Raw genomic sequence first — 15,000 nt, forward strand, 5'->3', positions numbered from 1 at the left:
CGGAGTGGGGGAACACTTAGGGGACACACTGGACGGGAGAGACGGGGAGGGACAGAGTGTGTGTGTGTGTGTGTGTGTGTGTGTGTGTGTGTGTCTGTGTGTCTCTGTGTGTGTGTGTGTGTGTGTCTGTGTGTGTGACAGAGAGAAAGAGAGAGAGAGATTAGATTATCCAACACACAGACCCTCTCACACCCCAGCACAGACACGCAGACCCCGACCCGGATGCGGACGGGGACAGGGACAGAGACCCAGGTGCACACAGGTGACACACACCCACACACAGGGACACACAGGACGCTGTGTGGGCGCGGCAGCTAGCCCACGGGAGGGCGGTCGCGCTTGGGCGCGCTTTGGGCAAGGCGGCCGCGCCCTGGAGCTGCCATAGGAGCCCTCCCTCGGAGCCCGAGGACTTGCAGCCCAGGTGGCGGGAATCCCGATGGGCGGCCATTCCTGCCCAGCACCCCTCTGGCGTGGGGGCGTGCGAGGCATTCTTTCTTTTGCCCCGTCCTTTATTTTCTGGTGGCCCTTGTGGCCGTGGTGCGGGGCGCCCCGGGGTCTCGCTGAGGGAGCGAGCCTCGCTGTTCCGCTGAGACGGGGCGCGGAGTCGGGTGCCCACGGGGCCTGAGGCCCCGGGCGGTTGGCCATCTCGTGTCCTGTGCGCACGGAGCACGGACGCCCGGGCCCAGGGGCAAAGGGACGGTGACCGGTGCGAAGGAGGGCCATGCCCTTCTGGCGGGAGCGCAGCCCAGGGCTGGTGGGGAGAAGGTGTAGGCGGGCCCAGGCAGGAGGCGGGGCCGGCAGGCGGTTGGCCCGGGGCGCTGCGGTGGGCGGGCGGCCCAAGCGAACTGCTAGGGGCTCGGGAGAGGAGAGGGCCCGGAGGCAGGGAGGAGGCCGAGAACCCAGGGAGCGCACGCCTGCAGAGGCGGTGTCACGGCCCGCCCGGGGCTCCCGCGGTTCCTCTCGCCCGGGCCGCTTTCCCTCCACCCCCCTCCGCCGCCTCCGCCTCCGCTCGCGCCGCCCCCTGAGCGCCCACCGCCCTGCACACCAGCCCCCAGCCCGCACCCCGGGATAGGCTGTGGGCGTTCCTGGGGCTTGGAGGTGGAAGCGCTGGGCTGTGGGCGCCTGGCTGTGCCACGGGCACCCGCAGAGGGCCAGGGTTCCGCGTTGCGCTGCGCGTGTGGCGTGTGGCGTGTGGCGAGCGGGTCGGGCCCACCACGCATGGCCTGTGGTGAGGTGGGGGCACGTGGGGTTTGAATGGAGCCGGGTTGGGCAAGGTTGGGGGGGCGGGCCGCTGGCGGCAGAGGGAGTGGAAGGGAGGGCGAAGGGCAAGGAAAGGAAAAGAAAAGGAGAAAAGCCTACAGCACCCGGTATTCCCAGGCGGTCTCCCATCCAAGTACTAACCAGGCCCGACCCTGCTTAGCTTCCGAGATCAGACGAGATCGGGCGCGTTCAGGGTGGTATGGCCGTAGACGCCTGTGGCTGCCGCTCGGTGCCCCAAGAGCCTGCTCCGCCCCTCCCAGCCCCAGCCCCAGCCCCAGCCCCAGCCCCAGCCCCAGCCCAGCCCCTGCCGAGCGATTGTCAGCCCTCCTCGCCTGGCCTGTGCCTGGTGCCTGCCTGCCTGCCTGCCTGCCTGCCAGCACGCCCAGGGGACAAGATGCCTCCGGCACCCTGGAGCCGCGGAAGTCCGCGCGCTCTCCCGTCCCGGGACTCTCCTGCCGCGCCGCCGCTTGGCTCCCGGGATGGCAACGGGGTGGGTCGGGGCGCCGGGGGCGAGGCCCGAGGTGTTCTCAGAGCGCCCCCCAACCCCCCCGCCCTCCGCGGGGAGCACAACCCGCCCACTGGCCTTTCCTCCTCTCCCCGCCGCCGGGCTCAAAGCCCACCGGAAGCCTCGGGCGCCACCACAGACCATCATCACCATCCCAACCCCGTGGCCCTTCCTCCGCCACCCTTCCCCTCCCCACCCAGCGACACCAGGACCTGATCGAGAGACACCAGGGGCCGGCTCGCAATACGCAGACACACAGACACACAGGGAAAGACAGAGAGACACGGAGTGGGGGAACACTTAGGGGACACACTGGACGGGAGAGACGGGGAGGGACAGAGTGTGTGTGTGTGTGTGTGTGTGTGTGTGTGTGTGTGTGTGTCTGTGTGTCTCTGTGTGTGTGTGTGTGTGTGTCTGTGTGTGTGACAGAGAGAAAGAGAGAGAGAGATTAGATTATCCAACACACAGACCCTCTCACACCCCAGCACAGACACGCAGACCCCGACCCGGATGCGGACGGGGACAGGGACAGAGACCCAGGTGCACACAGGTGACACACACCCACACACAGGGACACACAGGACGCTGTGTGGGCGCGGCAGCTAGCCCACGGGAGGGCGGTCGCGCTTGGGCGCGCTTTGGGCAAGGCGGCCGCGCCCTGGAGCTGCCATAGGAGCCCTCCCTCGGAGCCCGAGGACTTGCAGCCCAGGTGGCGGGAATCCCGATGGGCGGCCATTCCTGCCCAGCACCCCTCTGGCGTGGGGGCGTGCGAGGCATTCTTTCTTTTGCCCCGTCCTTTATTTTCTGGTGGCCCTTGTGGCCGTGGTGCGGGGCGCCCCGGGGTCTCGCTGAGGGAGCGAGCCTCGCTGTTCCGCTGAGACGGGGCGCGGAGTCGGGTGCCCACGGGGCCTGAGGCCCCGGGCGGTTGGCCATCTCGTGTCCTGTGCGCACGGAGCACGGACGCCCGGGCCCAGGGGCAAAGGGACGGTGACCGGTGCGAAGGAGGGCCATGCCCTTCTGGCGGGAGCGCAGCCCAGGGCTGGTGGGGAGAAGGTGTAGGCGGGCCCAGGCAGGAGGCGGGGCCGGCAGGCGGTTGGCCCGGGGCGCTGCGGTGGGCGGGCGGCCCAAGCGAACTGCTAGGGGCTCGGGAGAGGAGAGGGCCCGGAGGCAGGGAGGAGGCCGAGAACCCAGGGAGCGCACGCCTGCAGAGGCGGTGTCACGGCCCGCCCGGGGCTCCCGCGGTTCCTCTCGCCCGGGCCGCTTTCCCTCCACCCCCCTCCGCCGCCTCCGCCTCCGCTCGCGCCGCCCCCTGAGCGCCCACCGCCCTGCACACCAGCCCCCAGCCCGCACCCCGGGATAGGCTGTGGGCGTTCCTGGGGCTTGGAGGTGGAAGCGCTGGGCTGTGGGCGCCTGGCTGTGCCACGGGCACCCGCAGAGGGCCAGGGTTCCGCGTTGCGCTGCGCGTGTGGCGTGTGGCGTGTGGCGAGCGGGTCGGGCCCACCACGCATGGCCTGTGGTGAGGTGGGGGCACGTGGGGTTTGAATGGAGCCGGGTTGGGCAAGGTTGGGGGGGCGGGCCGCTGGCGGCAGAGGGAGTGGAAGGGAGGGCGAAGGGCAAGGAAAGGAAAAGAAAAGGAGAAAAGCCTACAGCACCCGGTATTCCCAGGCGGTCTCCCATCCAAGTACTAACCAGGCCCGACCCTGCTTAGCTTCCGAGATCAGACGAGATCGGGCGCGTTCAGGGTGGTATGGCCGTAGACGCCTGTGGCTGCCGCTCGGTGCCCCAAGAGCCTGCTCCGCCCCTCCCAGCCCCAGCCCCAGCCCCAGCCCCAGCCCAGCCCCTGCCGAGCGATTGTCAGCCCTCCTCGCCTGGCCTGTGCCTGGTGCCTGCCTGCCTGCCTGCCTGCCTGCCTGCCTGCCAGCACGCCCAGGGGACAAGATGCCTCCGGCACCCTGGAGCCGCGGAAGTCCGCGCGCTCTCCCGTCCCGGGACTCTCCTGCCGCGCCGCCGCTTGGCTCCCGGGATGGCAACGGGGTGGGTCGGGGCGCCGGGGGCGAGGCCCGAGGTGTTCTCAGAGCGCCCCCCAACCCCCCCGCCCTCCGCGGGGAGCACAACCCGCCCACTGGCCTTTCCTCCTCTCCCCGCCGCCGGGCTCAAAGCCCACCGGAAGCCTCGGGCGCCACCACAGACCATCATCACCATCCCAACCCCGTGGCCCTTCCTCCGCCACCCTTCCCCTCCCCACCCAGCGACACCAGGACCTGATCGAGAGACACCAGGGGCCGGCTCGCAATACGCAGACACACAGACACACAGGGAAAGACAGAGAGACACGGAGTGGGGGAACACTTAGGGGACACACTGGACGGGAGAGACGGGGAGGGACAGAGTGTGTGTGTGTGTGTGTGTGTGTGTGTCTGTGTGTCTGTGTGTCTCTGTGTGTGTGTGTGTGTGTGTCTGTGTGTGTGACAGAGAGAAAGAGAGAGAGAGATTAGATTATCCAACACACAGACCCTCTCACACCCCAGCACAGACACGCAGACCCCGACCCGGATGCGGACGGGGACAGGGACAGGGACAGAGACCCAGGTGCACACAGGTGACACACACCCACACACAGGGACACACAGGACGCTGTGTGGGCGCGGCAGCTAGCCCACGGGAGGGCGGTCGCGCTTGGGCGCGCTTTGGGCAAGGCGGCCGCGCCCTGGAGCTGCCATAGGAGCCCTCCCTCGGAGCCCGAGGACTTGCAGCCCAGGTGGCGGGAATCCCGATGGGCGGCCATTCCTGCCCAGCACCCCTCTGGCGTGGGGGCGTGCGAGGCATTCTTTCTTTTGCCCCGTCCTTTATTTTCTGGTGGCCCTTGTGGCCGTGGTGCGGGGCGCCCCGGGGTCTCGCTGAGGGAGCGAGCCTCGCTGTTCCGCTGAGACGGGGCGCGGAGTCGGGTGCCCACGGGGCCTGAGGCCCCGGGCGGTTGGCCATCTCGTGTCCTGTGCGCACGGAGCACGGACGCCCGGGCCCAGGGGCAAAGGGACGGTGACCGGTGCGAAGGAGGGCCATGCCCTTCTGGCGGGAGCGCAGCCCAGGGCTGGTGGGGAGAAGGTGTAGGCGGGCCCAGGCAGGAGGCGGGGCCGGCAGGCGGTTGGCCCGGGGCGCTGCGGTGGGCGGGCGGCCCAAGCGAACTGCTAGGGGCTCGGGAGAGGAGAGGGCCCGGAGGCAGGGAGGAGGCCGAGAACCCAGGGAGCGCACGCCTGCAGAGGCGGGGTCACGGCCCGCCCGGGGCTCCCGCGGTTCCTCTCGCCCGGGCCGCTTTCCCTCCACCCCCCTCCGCCGCCTCCGCCTCCGCTCGCGCCGCCCCCTGAGCGCCCACCGCCCTGCACACCAGCCCCCAGCCCGCACCCCGGGATAGGCTGTGGGCGTTCCTGGGGCTTGGAGGTGGAAGGGCTGGGCTGTGGGCGCCTGGCTGTGCCACGGGCACCCGCAGAGGGCCAGGGTTCCGCGTTGCGCTGCGCGTGTGGCGTGTGGCGTGTGGCGAGCGGGTCGGGCCCACCACGCATGGCCTGTGGTGAGGTGGGGGCACGTGGGGTTTGAATGGAGCCGGGTTGGGCAAGGTTGGGGGGGCGGGCCGCTGGCGGCAGAGGGAGTGGAAGGGAGGGCGAAGGGCAAGGAAAGGAAAAGAAAAGGAGAAAAGCCTACAGCACCCGGTATTCCCAGGCGGTCTCCCATCCAAGTACTAACCAGGCCCGACCCTGCTTAGCTTCCGAGATCAGACGAGATTGGGCGCGTTCAGGGTGGTATGGCCGTAGACGCCTGTGGCTGCCGCTCGGTGCCCCAAGAGCCTGCTCCGCCCCTCCCAGCCCCAGCCCCAGCCCCAGCCCCAGCCCCAGCCCAGCCCCTGCCGAGCGATTGTCAGCCCTCCTCGCCTGGCCTGTGCCTGGTGCCTGCCTGCCTGCCTGCCTGCCTGCCTGCCAGCACGCCCAGGGGACAAGATGCCTCCGGCACCCTGGAGCCGCGGAAGTCCGCGCGCTCTCCCGTCCCGGGACTCTCCTGCCGCGCCGCCGCTTGGCTCCCGGGATGGCAACGGGGTGGGTCGGGGCGCCGGGGGCGAGGCCCGAGGTGTTCTCAGAGCGCCCCCCAACCCCCCCGCCCTCCGCGGGGAGCACAACCCGCCCACTGGCCTTTCCTCCTCTCCCCGCCGCCGGGCTCAAAGCCCACCGGAAGCCTCGGGCGCCACCACAGACCATCATCACCATCCCAACCCCGTGGCCCTTCCTCCGCCACCCTTCCCCTCCCCACCCAGCGACACCAGGACCTGATCGAGAGACACCAGGGGCCGGCTCGCAATACGCAGACACACAGACACACAGGGAAAGACAGAGAGACACGGAGTGGGGGAACACTTAGGGGACACACTGGACGGGAGAGACGGGGAGGGACAGAGTGTGTGTGTGTGTGTGTGTGTGTGTGTGTGTGTGTGTGTCTGTGTGTCTCTGTGTGTGTGTGTGTGTGTGTCTGTGTGTGTGACAGAGAGAAAGAGAGAGAGAGATTAGATTATCCAACACACAGACCCTCTCACACCCCAGCACAGACACGCAGACCCCGACCCGGATGCGGACGGGGACAGGGACAGGGACAGAGACCCAGGTGCACACAGGTGACACACACCCACACACAGGGACACACAGGACGCTGTGTGGGCGCGGCAGCTAGCCCACGGGAGGGCGGTCGCGCTTGGGCGCGCTTTGGGCAAGGCGGCCGCGCCCTGGAGCTGCCATAGGAGCCCTCCCTCGGAGCCCGAGGACTTGCAGCCCAGGTGGCGGGAATCCCGATGGGCGGCCATTCCTGCCCAGCACCCCTCTGGCGTGGGGGCGTGCGAGGCATTCTTTCTTTTGCCCCGTCCTTTATTTTCTGGTGGCCCTTGTGGCCGTGGTGCGGGGCGCCCCGGGGTCTCGCTGAGGGAGCGAGCCTCGCTGTTCCGCTGAGACGGGGCGCGGAGTCGGGTGCCCACGGGGCCTGAGGCCCCGGGCGGTTGGCCATCTCGTGTCCTGTGCGCACGGAGCACGGACGCCCGGGCCCAGGGGCAAAGGGACGGTGACCGGTGCGAAGGAGGGCCATGCCCTTCTGGCGGGAGCGCAGCCCAGGGCTGGTGGGGAGAAGGTGTAGGCGGGCCCAGGCAGGAGGCGGGGCCGGCAGGCGGTTGGCCCGGGGCGCTGCGGTGGGCGGGCGGCCCAAGCGAACTGCTAGGGGCTCGGGAGAGGAGAGGGCCCGGAGGCAGGGAGGAGGCCGAGAACCCAGGGAGCGCACGCCTGCAGAGGCGGGGTCACGGCCCGCCCGGGGCTCCCGCGGTTCCTCTCGCCCGGGCCGCTTTCCCTCCACCCCCCTCCGCCACCTCCGCCTCCGCTCGCGCCGCCCCCTGAGCGCCCACCGCCCTGCACACCAGCCCCCAGCCCGCACCCCGGGATAGGCTGTGGGCGTTCCTGGGGCTTGGAGGTGGAAGCGCTGGGCTGTGGGCGCCTGGCTGTGCCACGGGCACCCGCAGAGGGCCAGGGTTCCGCGTTGCGCTGCGCGTGTGGCGTGTGGCGTGTGGCGAGCGGGTCGGGCCCACCACGCATGGCCTGTGGTGAGGTGGGGGCACGTGGGGTTTGAATGGAGCCGGGTTGGGCAAGGTTGGGGGGGCGGGCCGCTGGCGGCAGAGGGAGTGGAAGGGAGGGCGAAGGGCAAGGAAAGGAAAAGAAAAGGAGAAAAGCCTACAGCACCCGGTATTCCCAGGCGGTCTCCCATCCAAGTACTAACCAGGCCCGACCCTGCTTAGCTTCCGAGATCAGACGAGATCGGGGGCGTTCAGGGTGGTATGGCCGTAGACGCCTGTGGCTGCCGCTCGGTGCCCCAAGAGCCTGCTCCGCCCCTCCCAGCCCCAGCCCCAGCCCCAGCCCCAGCCCAGCCCCTGCCGAGCGATTGTCAGCCCTCCTCGCCTGGCCTGTGCCTGGTGCCTGCCTGCCTGCCTGCCTGCCTGCCTGCCAGCACGCCCAGGGGACAAGATGCCTCCGGCACCCTGGAGCCGCGGAAGTCCGCGCGCTCTCCCGTCCCGGGACTCTCCTGCCGCGCCGCCGCTTGGCTCCCGGGATGGCAACGGGGTGGGTCGGGGCGCCGGGGGCGAGGCCCGAGGTGTTCTCAGAGCGCCCCCCAACCCCCCCGCCCTCCGCGGGGAGCACAACCCGCCCACTGGCCTTTCCTCCTCTCCCCGCCGCCGGGCTCAAAGCCCACCGGAAGCCTCGGGCGCCACCACAGACCATCATCACCATCCCAACCCCGTGGCCCTTCCTCCGCCACCCTTCCCCTCCCCACCCAGCGACACCAGGACCTGATCGAGAGACACCAGGGGCCGGCTCGCAATACGCAGACACACAGACACACAGGGAAAGACAGAGAGACACGGAGTGGGGGAACACTTAGGGGACACACTGGACGGGAGAGACGGGGAGGGACAGAGTGTGTGTGTGTGTGTGTGTGTGTGTGTCTGTGTGTCTGTGTGTCTCTGTGTGTGTGTGTGTGTGTGTCTGTGTGTGTGACAGAGAGAAAGAGAGAGAGAGATTAGATTATCCAACACACAGACCCTCTCACACCCCAGCACAGACACGCAGACCCCGACCCGGATGCGGACGGGGACAGGGACAGGGACAGAGACCCAGGTGCACACAGGTGACACACACCCACACACAGGGACACACAGGACGCTGTGTGGGCGCGGCAGCTAGCCCACGGGAGGGCGGTCGCGCTTGGGCGCGCTTTGGGCAAGGCGGCCGCGCCCTGGAGCTGCCATAGGAGCCCTCCCTCGGAGCCCGAGGACTTGCAGCCCAGGTGGCGGGAATCCCGATGGGCGGCCATTCCTGCCCAGCACCCCTCTGGCGTGGGGGCGTGCGAGGCATTCTTTCTTTTGCCCCGTCCTTTATTTTCTGGTGGCCCTTGTGGCCGTGGTGCGGGGCGCCCCGGGGTCTCGCTGAGGGAGCGAGCCTCGCTGTTCCGCTGAGACGGGGCGCGGAGTCGGGTGCCCACGGGGCCTGAGGCCCCGGGCGGTTGGCCATCTCGTGTCCTGTGCGCACGGAGCACGGACGCCCGGGCCCAGGGGCAAAGGGACGGTGACCGGTGCGAAGGAGGGCCATGCCCTTCTGGCGGGAGCGCAGCCCAGGGCTGGTGGGGAGAAGGTGTAGGCGGGCCCAGGCAGGAGGCGGGGCCGGCAGGCGGTTGGCCCGGGGCGCTGCGGTGGGCGGGCGGCCCAAGCGAACTGCTAGGGGCTCGGGAGAGGAGAGGGCCCGGAGGCAGGGAGGAGGCCGAGAACCCAGGGAGCGCACGCCTGCAGAGGCGGGGTCACGGCCCGCCCGGGGCTCCCGCGGTTCCTCTCGCCCGGGCCGCTTTCCCTCCACCCCCCTCCGCCGCCTCCGCCTCCGCTCGCGCCGCCCCCTGAGCGCCCACCGCCCTGCACACCAGCCCCCAGCCCGCACCCCGGGATAGGCTGTGGGCGTTCCTGGGGCTTGGAGGTGGAAGGGCTGGGCTGTGGGCGCCTGGCTGTGCCACGGGCACCCGCAGAGGGCCAGGGTTCCGCGTTGCGCTGCGCGTGTGGCGTGTGGCGTGTGGCGAGCGGGTCGGGCCCACCACGCATGGCCTGTGGTGAGGTGGGGGCACGTGGGGTTTGAATGGAGCCGGGTTGGGCAAGGTTGGGGGGGCGGGCCGCTGGCGGCAGAGGGAGTGGAAGGGAGGGCGAAGGGCAAGGAAAGGAAAAGAAAAGGAGAAAAGCCTACAGCACCCGGTATTCCCAGGCGGTCTCCCATCCAAGTACTAACCAGGCCCGACCCTGCTTAGCTTCCGAGATCAGACGAGATCGGGCGCGTTCAGGGTGGTATGGCCGTAGACGCCTGTGGCTGCCGCTCGGTGCCCCAAGAGCCTGCTCCGCCCCTCCCAGCCCCAGCCCCAGCCCCAACCCCAGCCCCAGCCCAGCCCCTGCCGAGCGATTGTCAGCCCTCCTCGCCTGGCCTGTGCCTGGTGCCTGCCTGCCTGCCTGCCTGCCTGCCTGCCAGCACGCCCAGGGGACAAGATGCCTCCGGCACCCTGGAGCCGCGGAAGTCCGCGCGCTCTCCCGTCCCGGGACTCTCCTGCCGCGCCGCCGCTTGGCTCCCGGGATGGCAACGGGGTGGGTCGGGGCGCCGGGGGCGAGGCCCGAGGTGTTCTCAGAGCGCCCCCCAACCCCCCCGCCCTCCGCGGGGAGCACAACCCGCCCACTGGCCTTTCCTCCTCTCCCCGCCGCCGGGCTCAAAGCCCACCGGAAGCCTCGGGCGCCACCACAGACCATCATCACCATCCCAACCCCGTGGCCCTTCCTCCGCCACCCTTCCCCTCCCCACCCAGCGACACCAGGACCTGATCGAGAGACACCAGGGGCCGGCTCGCAATACGCAGACACACAGACACACAGGGAAAGACAGAGAGACACGGAGTGGGGGAACACTTAGGGGACACACTGGACGGGAGAGACGGGGAGGGACAGAGTGTGTGTGTGTGTGTGTGTGTGTGTGTGTGTGTGTGTGTGTGTGTCTGTGTGTCTCTGTGTGTGTGTGTGTGTGTGTCTGTGTGTGTGACAGAGAGAAAGAGAGAGAGAGATTAGATTATCCAACACACAGACCCTCTCACACCCCAGCACAGACACGCAGACCCCGACCCGGATGCGGACGGGGACAGGGACAGGGACAGAGACCCAGGTGCACACAGGTGACACACACCCACACACAGGGACACACAGGACGCTGTGTGGGCGCGGCAGCTAGCCCACGGGAGGGCGGTCGCGCTTGGGCGCGCTTTGGGCAAGGCGGCCGCGCCCTGGAGCTGCCATAGGAGCCCTCCCTCGGAGCCCGAGGACTTGCAGCCCAGGTGGCGGGAATCCCGATGGGCGGCCATTCCTGCCCAGCACCCCTCTGGCGTGGGGGCGTGCGAGGCATTCTTTCTTTTGCCCCGTCCTTTATTTTCTGGTGGCCCTTGTGGCCGTGGTGCGGGGCGCCCCGGGGTCTCGCTGAGGGAGCGAGCCTCGCTGTTCCGCTGAGACGGGGCGCGGAGTCGGGTGCCCACGGGGCCTGAGGCCCCGGGCGGTTGGCCATCTCGTGTCCTGTGCGCACGGAGCACGGACGCCCGGGCCCAGGGGCAAAGGGACGGTGACCGGTGCGAAGGAGGGCCATGCCCTTCTGGCGGGAGCGCAGCCCAGGGCTGGTGGGGAGAAGGTGTAGGCGGGCCCAGGCAGGAGGCGGGGCCGGCAGGCGGTTGGCCCGGGGCGCTGCGGTGGGCGGGCGGCCCAAGCGAACTGCTAGGGGCTCGGGAGAGGAGAGGGCCCGGAGGCAGGGAGGAGGCCGAGAACCCAGGGAGCGCACGCCTGCAGAGGCGGGGTCACGGCCCGCCCGGGGCTCCCGCGGTTCCTCTCGCCCGGGCCGCTTTCCCTCCACCCCCCTCCGCCGCCTCCGCCTCCGCTCGCGCCGCCCCCTGAGCGCCCACCGCCCTGCACACCAGCCCCCAGCCCGCACCCCGGGATAGGCTGTGGGCGTTCCTGGGGCTTGGAGGTGGAAGGGCTGGGCTGTGGGCGCCTGGCTGTGCCACGGGCACCCGCAGAGGGCCAGGGTTCCGCGTTGCGCTGCGCGTGTGGCGTGTGGCGTGTGGCGAGCGGGTCGGGCCCACCACGCATGGCCTGTGGTGAGGTGGGGGCACGTGGGGTTTGAATGGAGCCGGGTTGGGCAAGGTTGGGGGGGCGGGCCGCTGGCGGCAGAGGGAGTGGAAGGGAGGGCGAAGGGCAAGGAAAGGAAAAGAAAAGGAGAAAAGCCTACAGCACCCGGTATTCCCAGGCGGTCTCCCATCCAAGTACTAACCAGGCCCGACCCTGCTTAGCTTCCGAGATCAGACGAGATCGGGCGCGTTCAGGGTGGTATGGCCGTAGACGCCTGTGGCTGCCGCTCGGTGCCCCAAGAGCCTGCTCCGCCCCTCCCAGCCCCAGCCCCAGCCCCAGCCCCAGCCCCAGCCCAGCCCCTGCCGAGCGATTGTCAGCCCTCCTCGCCTGGCCTGTGCCTGGTGCCTGCCTGCCTGCCTGCCTGCCTGCCTGCCAGCACGCCCAGGGGACAAGATGCCTCCGGCACCCTGGAGCCGCGGAAGTCCGCGCGCTCTCCCGTCCCGGGACTCTCCTGCCGCGCCGCCGCTTGGCTCCCGGGATGGCAACGGGGTGGGTCGGGGCGCCGGGGGCGAGGCCCGAGGTGTTCTCAGAGCGCCCCCCAACCCCCCCGCCCTCCGCGGGGAGCACAACCCGCCCACTGGCCTTTCCTCCTCTCCCCGCCGCCGGGCTCAAAGCCCACCGGAAGCCTCGGGCGCCACCACAGACCATCATCACCATCCCAACCCCGTGGCCCTTCCTCCGCCACCCTTCCCCTCCCCACCCAGCGACACCAGGACCTGATCGAGAGACACCAGGGGCCGGCTCGCAATACGCAGACACACAGACACACAGGGAAAGACAGAGAGACACGGAGTGGGGGAACACTTAGGGGACACACTGGACGGGAGAGACGGGGAGGGACAGAGTGTGTGTGTGTGTGTGTGTGTGTGTGTGTGTGTGTGTGTGTGTGTCTGTGTGTCTCTGTGTGTGTGTGTGTGTGTGTCTGTGTGTGTGACAGAGAGAAAGAGAGAGAGAGATTAGATTATCCAACACACAGACCCTCTCACACCCCAGCACAGACACGCAGACCCCGACCCGGATGCGGACGGGGACAGGGACAGGGACAGAGACCCAGGTGCACACAGGTGACACACACCCACACACAGGGACACACAGGACGCTGTGTGGGCGCGGCAGCTAGCCCACGGGAGGGCGGTCGCGCTTGGGCGCGCTTTGGGCAAGGCGGCCGCGCCCTGGAGCTGCCATAGGAGCCCTCCCTCGGAGCCCGAGGACTTGCAGCCCAGGTGGCGGGAATCCCGATGGGCGGCCATTCCTGCCCAGCACCCCTCTGGCGTGGGGGCGTGCGAGGCATTCTTTCTTTTGCCCCGTCCTTTATTTTCTGGTGGCCCTTGTGGCCGTGGTGCGGGGCGCCCCGGGGTCTCGCTGAGGGAGCGAGCCTCGCTGTTCCGCTGAGACGGGGCGCGGAGTCGGGTGCCCACGGGGCCTGAGGCCCCGGGCGGTTGGCCATCTCGTGTCCTGTGCGCACGGAGCACGGACGCCCGGGCCCAGGGGCAAAGGGACGGTGACCGGTGCGAAGGAGGGCCATGCCCTTCTGGCGGGAGCGCAGCCCAGGGCTGGTGGGGAGAAGGTGTAGGCGGGCCCAGGCAGGAGGCGGGGCCGGCAGGCGGTTGGCCCGGGGCGCTGCGGTGGGCGGGCGGCCCAAGCGAACTGCTAGGGGCTCGGGAGAGGAGAGGGCCCGGAGGCAGGGAGGAGGCCGAGAACCCAGGGAGCGCACGCCTGCAGAGGCGGGGTCACGGCCCGCCCGGGGCTCCCGCGGTTCCTCTCGCCCGGGCCGCTTTCCCTCCACCCCCCTCCGCCGCCTCCGCCTCCGCTCGCGCCGCCCCCTGAGCGCCCACCGCCCTGCACACCAGCCCCCAGCCCGCACCCCGGGATAGGCTGTGGGCGTTCCTGGGGCTTGGAGGTGGAAGCGCTGGGCTGTGGGCGCCTGGCTGTGCCACGGGCACCCGCAGAGGGCCAGGGTTCCGCGTTGCGCTGCGCGTGTGGCGTGTGGCGTGTGGCGAGCGGGTCGGGCCCACCACGCATGGCCTGTGGTGAGGTGGGGGCACGTGGGGTTTGAATGGAGCCGGGTTGGGCAAGGTTGGGGGGGCGGGCCGCTGGCGGCAGAGGGAGTGGAAGGGAGGGCGAAGGGCAAGGAAAGGAAAAGAAAAGGAGAAAAGCCTACAGCACCCGGTATTCCCAGGCGGTCTCCCATCCAAGTACTAACCAGGCCCGACCCTGCTTAGCTTCCGAGATCAGACGAGATCGGGCGCGTTCAGGGTGGTATGGCCGTAGACGCCTGTGGCTGCCGCTCGGTGCCCCAAGAGCCTGCTCCGCCCCTCCCAGCCCCAGCCCCAGCCCCAGCCCCAGCCCCAGCCCCAGCCCAGCCCCTGCCGAGCGATTGTCAGCCCTCCTCGCCTGGCCTGTGCCTGGTGCCTGCCTGCCTGCCTGCCTGCCTGCCAGCACGCCCAGGGGACAAGATGCCTCCGGCACCCTGGAGCCGCGGAAGTCCGCGCGCTCTCCCGTCCCGGGACTCTCCTGCCGCGCCGCCGCTTGGCTCCCGGGATGGCAACGGGGTGGGTCGGGGCGCCGGGGGCGAGGCCCGAGGTGTTCTCAGAGCGCCCCCCAACCCCCCCGCCCTCCGCGGGGAGCACAACCCGCCCACTGGCCTTTCCTCCTCTCCCCGCCGCCGGGCTCAAAGCCCACCGGAAGCCTCGGGCGCCACCACAGACCATCATCACCATCCCAACCCCGTGGCCCTTCCTCCGCCACCCTTCCCCTCCCCACCCAGCGACACCAGGACCTGATCGAGAGACACCAGGGGCCGGCTCGCAATACGCAGACACACAGACACACAGGGAAAGACAGAGAGACACGGAGTGGGGGAACACTTAGGGGACACACTGGACGGGAGAGACGGGGAGGGACAGAGTGTGTGTGTGTGTGTGTGTGTGTGTGTGTGTGTGTGTGTCTGTGTGTCTCTGTGTGTGTGTGTGTGTGTGTCTGTGTGTGTGACAGAGAGAAAGAGAGAGAGAGATTAGATTATCCAACACACAGACCCTCTCACACCCCAGCACAGACACGCAGACCCCGACCCGGATGCGGACGGGGACAGGGACAGAGACCCAGGTGCACACAGGTGACACACACCCACACACAGGGACACACAGGACGCTGTGTGGGCGCGGCAGCTAGCCCACGGGAGGGCGGTCGCGCTTGGGCGCGCTTTGGGCAAGGCGGCCGCGCCCTGGAGCTGCCATAGGAGCCCTCCCTCGGAGCCCGAGGACTTGCAGCCCAGGTGGCGGGAATCCCGATGGGCGGCCATTCCTGCCCAGCACCCCTCTGGCGTGGGGGCGTGCGAGGCATTCTTTCTTTTGCCCCGTCCTTTATTTTCTGGTGGCCCTTGTGGCCGTGGTGCGGGGCGCCCCGGGGTCTCGCTGAGGGAGCGAGCCTCGCTGTTCCGCTGAGACGGGGCGCGGAGTCGGGTGCCCACGGGGCCTGA

At 69.7% G+C, this 15,000-nt stretch overlaps 7 non-coding genes across 7 annotated transcripts; all 7 read right to left on the reverse strand.

Moving 5' to 3' along the window:
• Positions 1-1,352: 1,352 nt before the first annotated feature.
• On the reverse strand, positions 1,353-1,471 carry LOC148109837 (5S ribosomal RNA). Its single transcript, XR_015724897.1, has one exon. It is a non-coding gene; the product is annotated as a 5S ribosomal RNA (ribosomal RNA).
• A 1,934-nt stretch (positions 1,472-3,405) lies between these two features.
• Positions 3,406-3,524, reverse strand: LOC148109838 (5S ribosomal RNA). Its single transcript, XR_015724898.1, has one exon. It is a non-coding gene; the product is annotated as a 5S ribosomal RNA (ribosomal RNA).
• A 1,930-nt stretch (positions 3,525-5,454) lies between these two features.
• Positions 5,455-5,573, reverse strand: LOC148109839 (5S ribosomal RNA). The gene has a single exon (XR_015725063.1). It is a non-coding gene; the product is annotated as a 5S ribosomal RNA (ribosomal RNA).
• A 1,936-nt stretch (positions 5,574-7,509) lies between these two features.
• Positions 7,510-7,628, reverse strand: LOC148109840 (5S ribosomal RNA). Its single transcript, XR_015725048.1, has one exon. It is a non-coding gene; the product is annotated as a 5S ribosomal RNA (ribosomal RNA).
• A 1,926-nt stretch (positions 7,629-9,554) lies between these two features.
• Positions 9,555-9,673, reverse strand: LOC148109841 (5S ribosomal RNA). The gene has a single exon (XR_015724900.1). It is a non-coding gene; the product is annotated as a 5S ribosomal RNA (ribosomal RNA).
• A 1,942-nt stretch (positions 9,674-11,615) lies between these two features.
• Positions 11,616-11,734, reverse strand: LOC148109842 (5S ribosomal RNA). The gene has a single exon (XR_015724901.1). It is a non-coding gene; the product is annotated as a 5S ribosomal RNA (ribosomal RNA).
• A 1,942-nt stretch (positions 11,735-13,676) lies between these two features.
• Positions 13,677-13,795, reverse strand: LOC148109843 (5S ribosomal RNA). Its single transcript, XR_015724902.1, has one exon. It is a non-coding gene; the product is annotated as a 5S ribosomal RNA (ribosomal RNA).
• Positions 13,796-15,000: the final 1,205 nt, after the last annotated feature.

The sequence above is a fragment of the Ursus americanus genome, chromosome 6 (assembly GCF_024610735.1).
Source record: "Ursus americanus isolate L20-20 chromosome 6, mUrsAme1.1.p, whole genome shotgun sequence".
Taxonomy (NCBI): Eukaryota; Metazoa; Chordata; class Mammalia; order Carnivora; family Ursidae; genus Ursus; species Ursus americanus.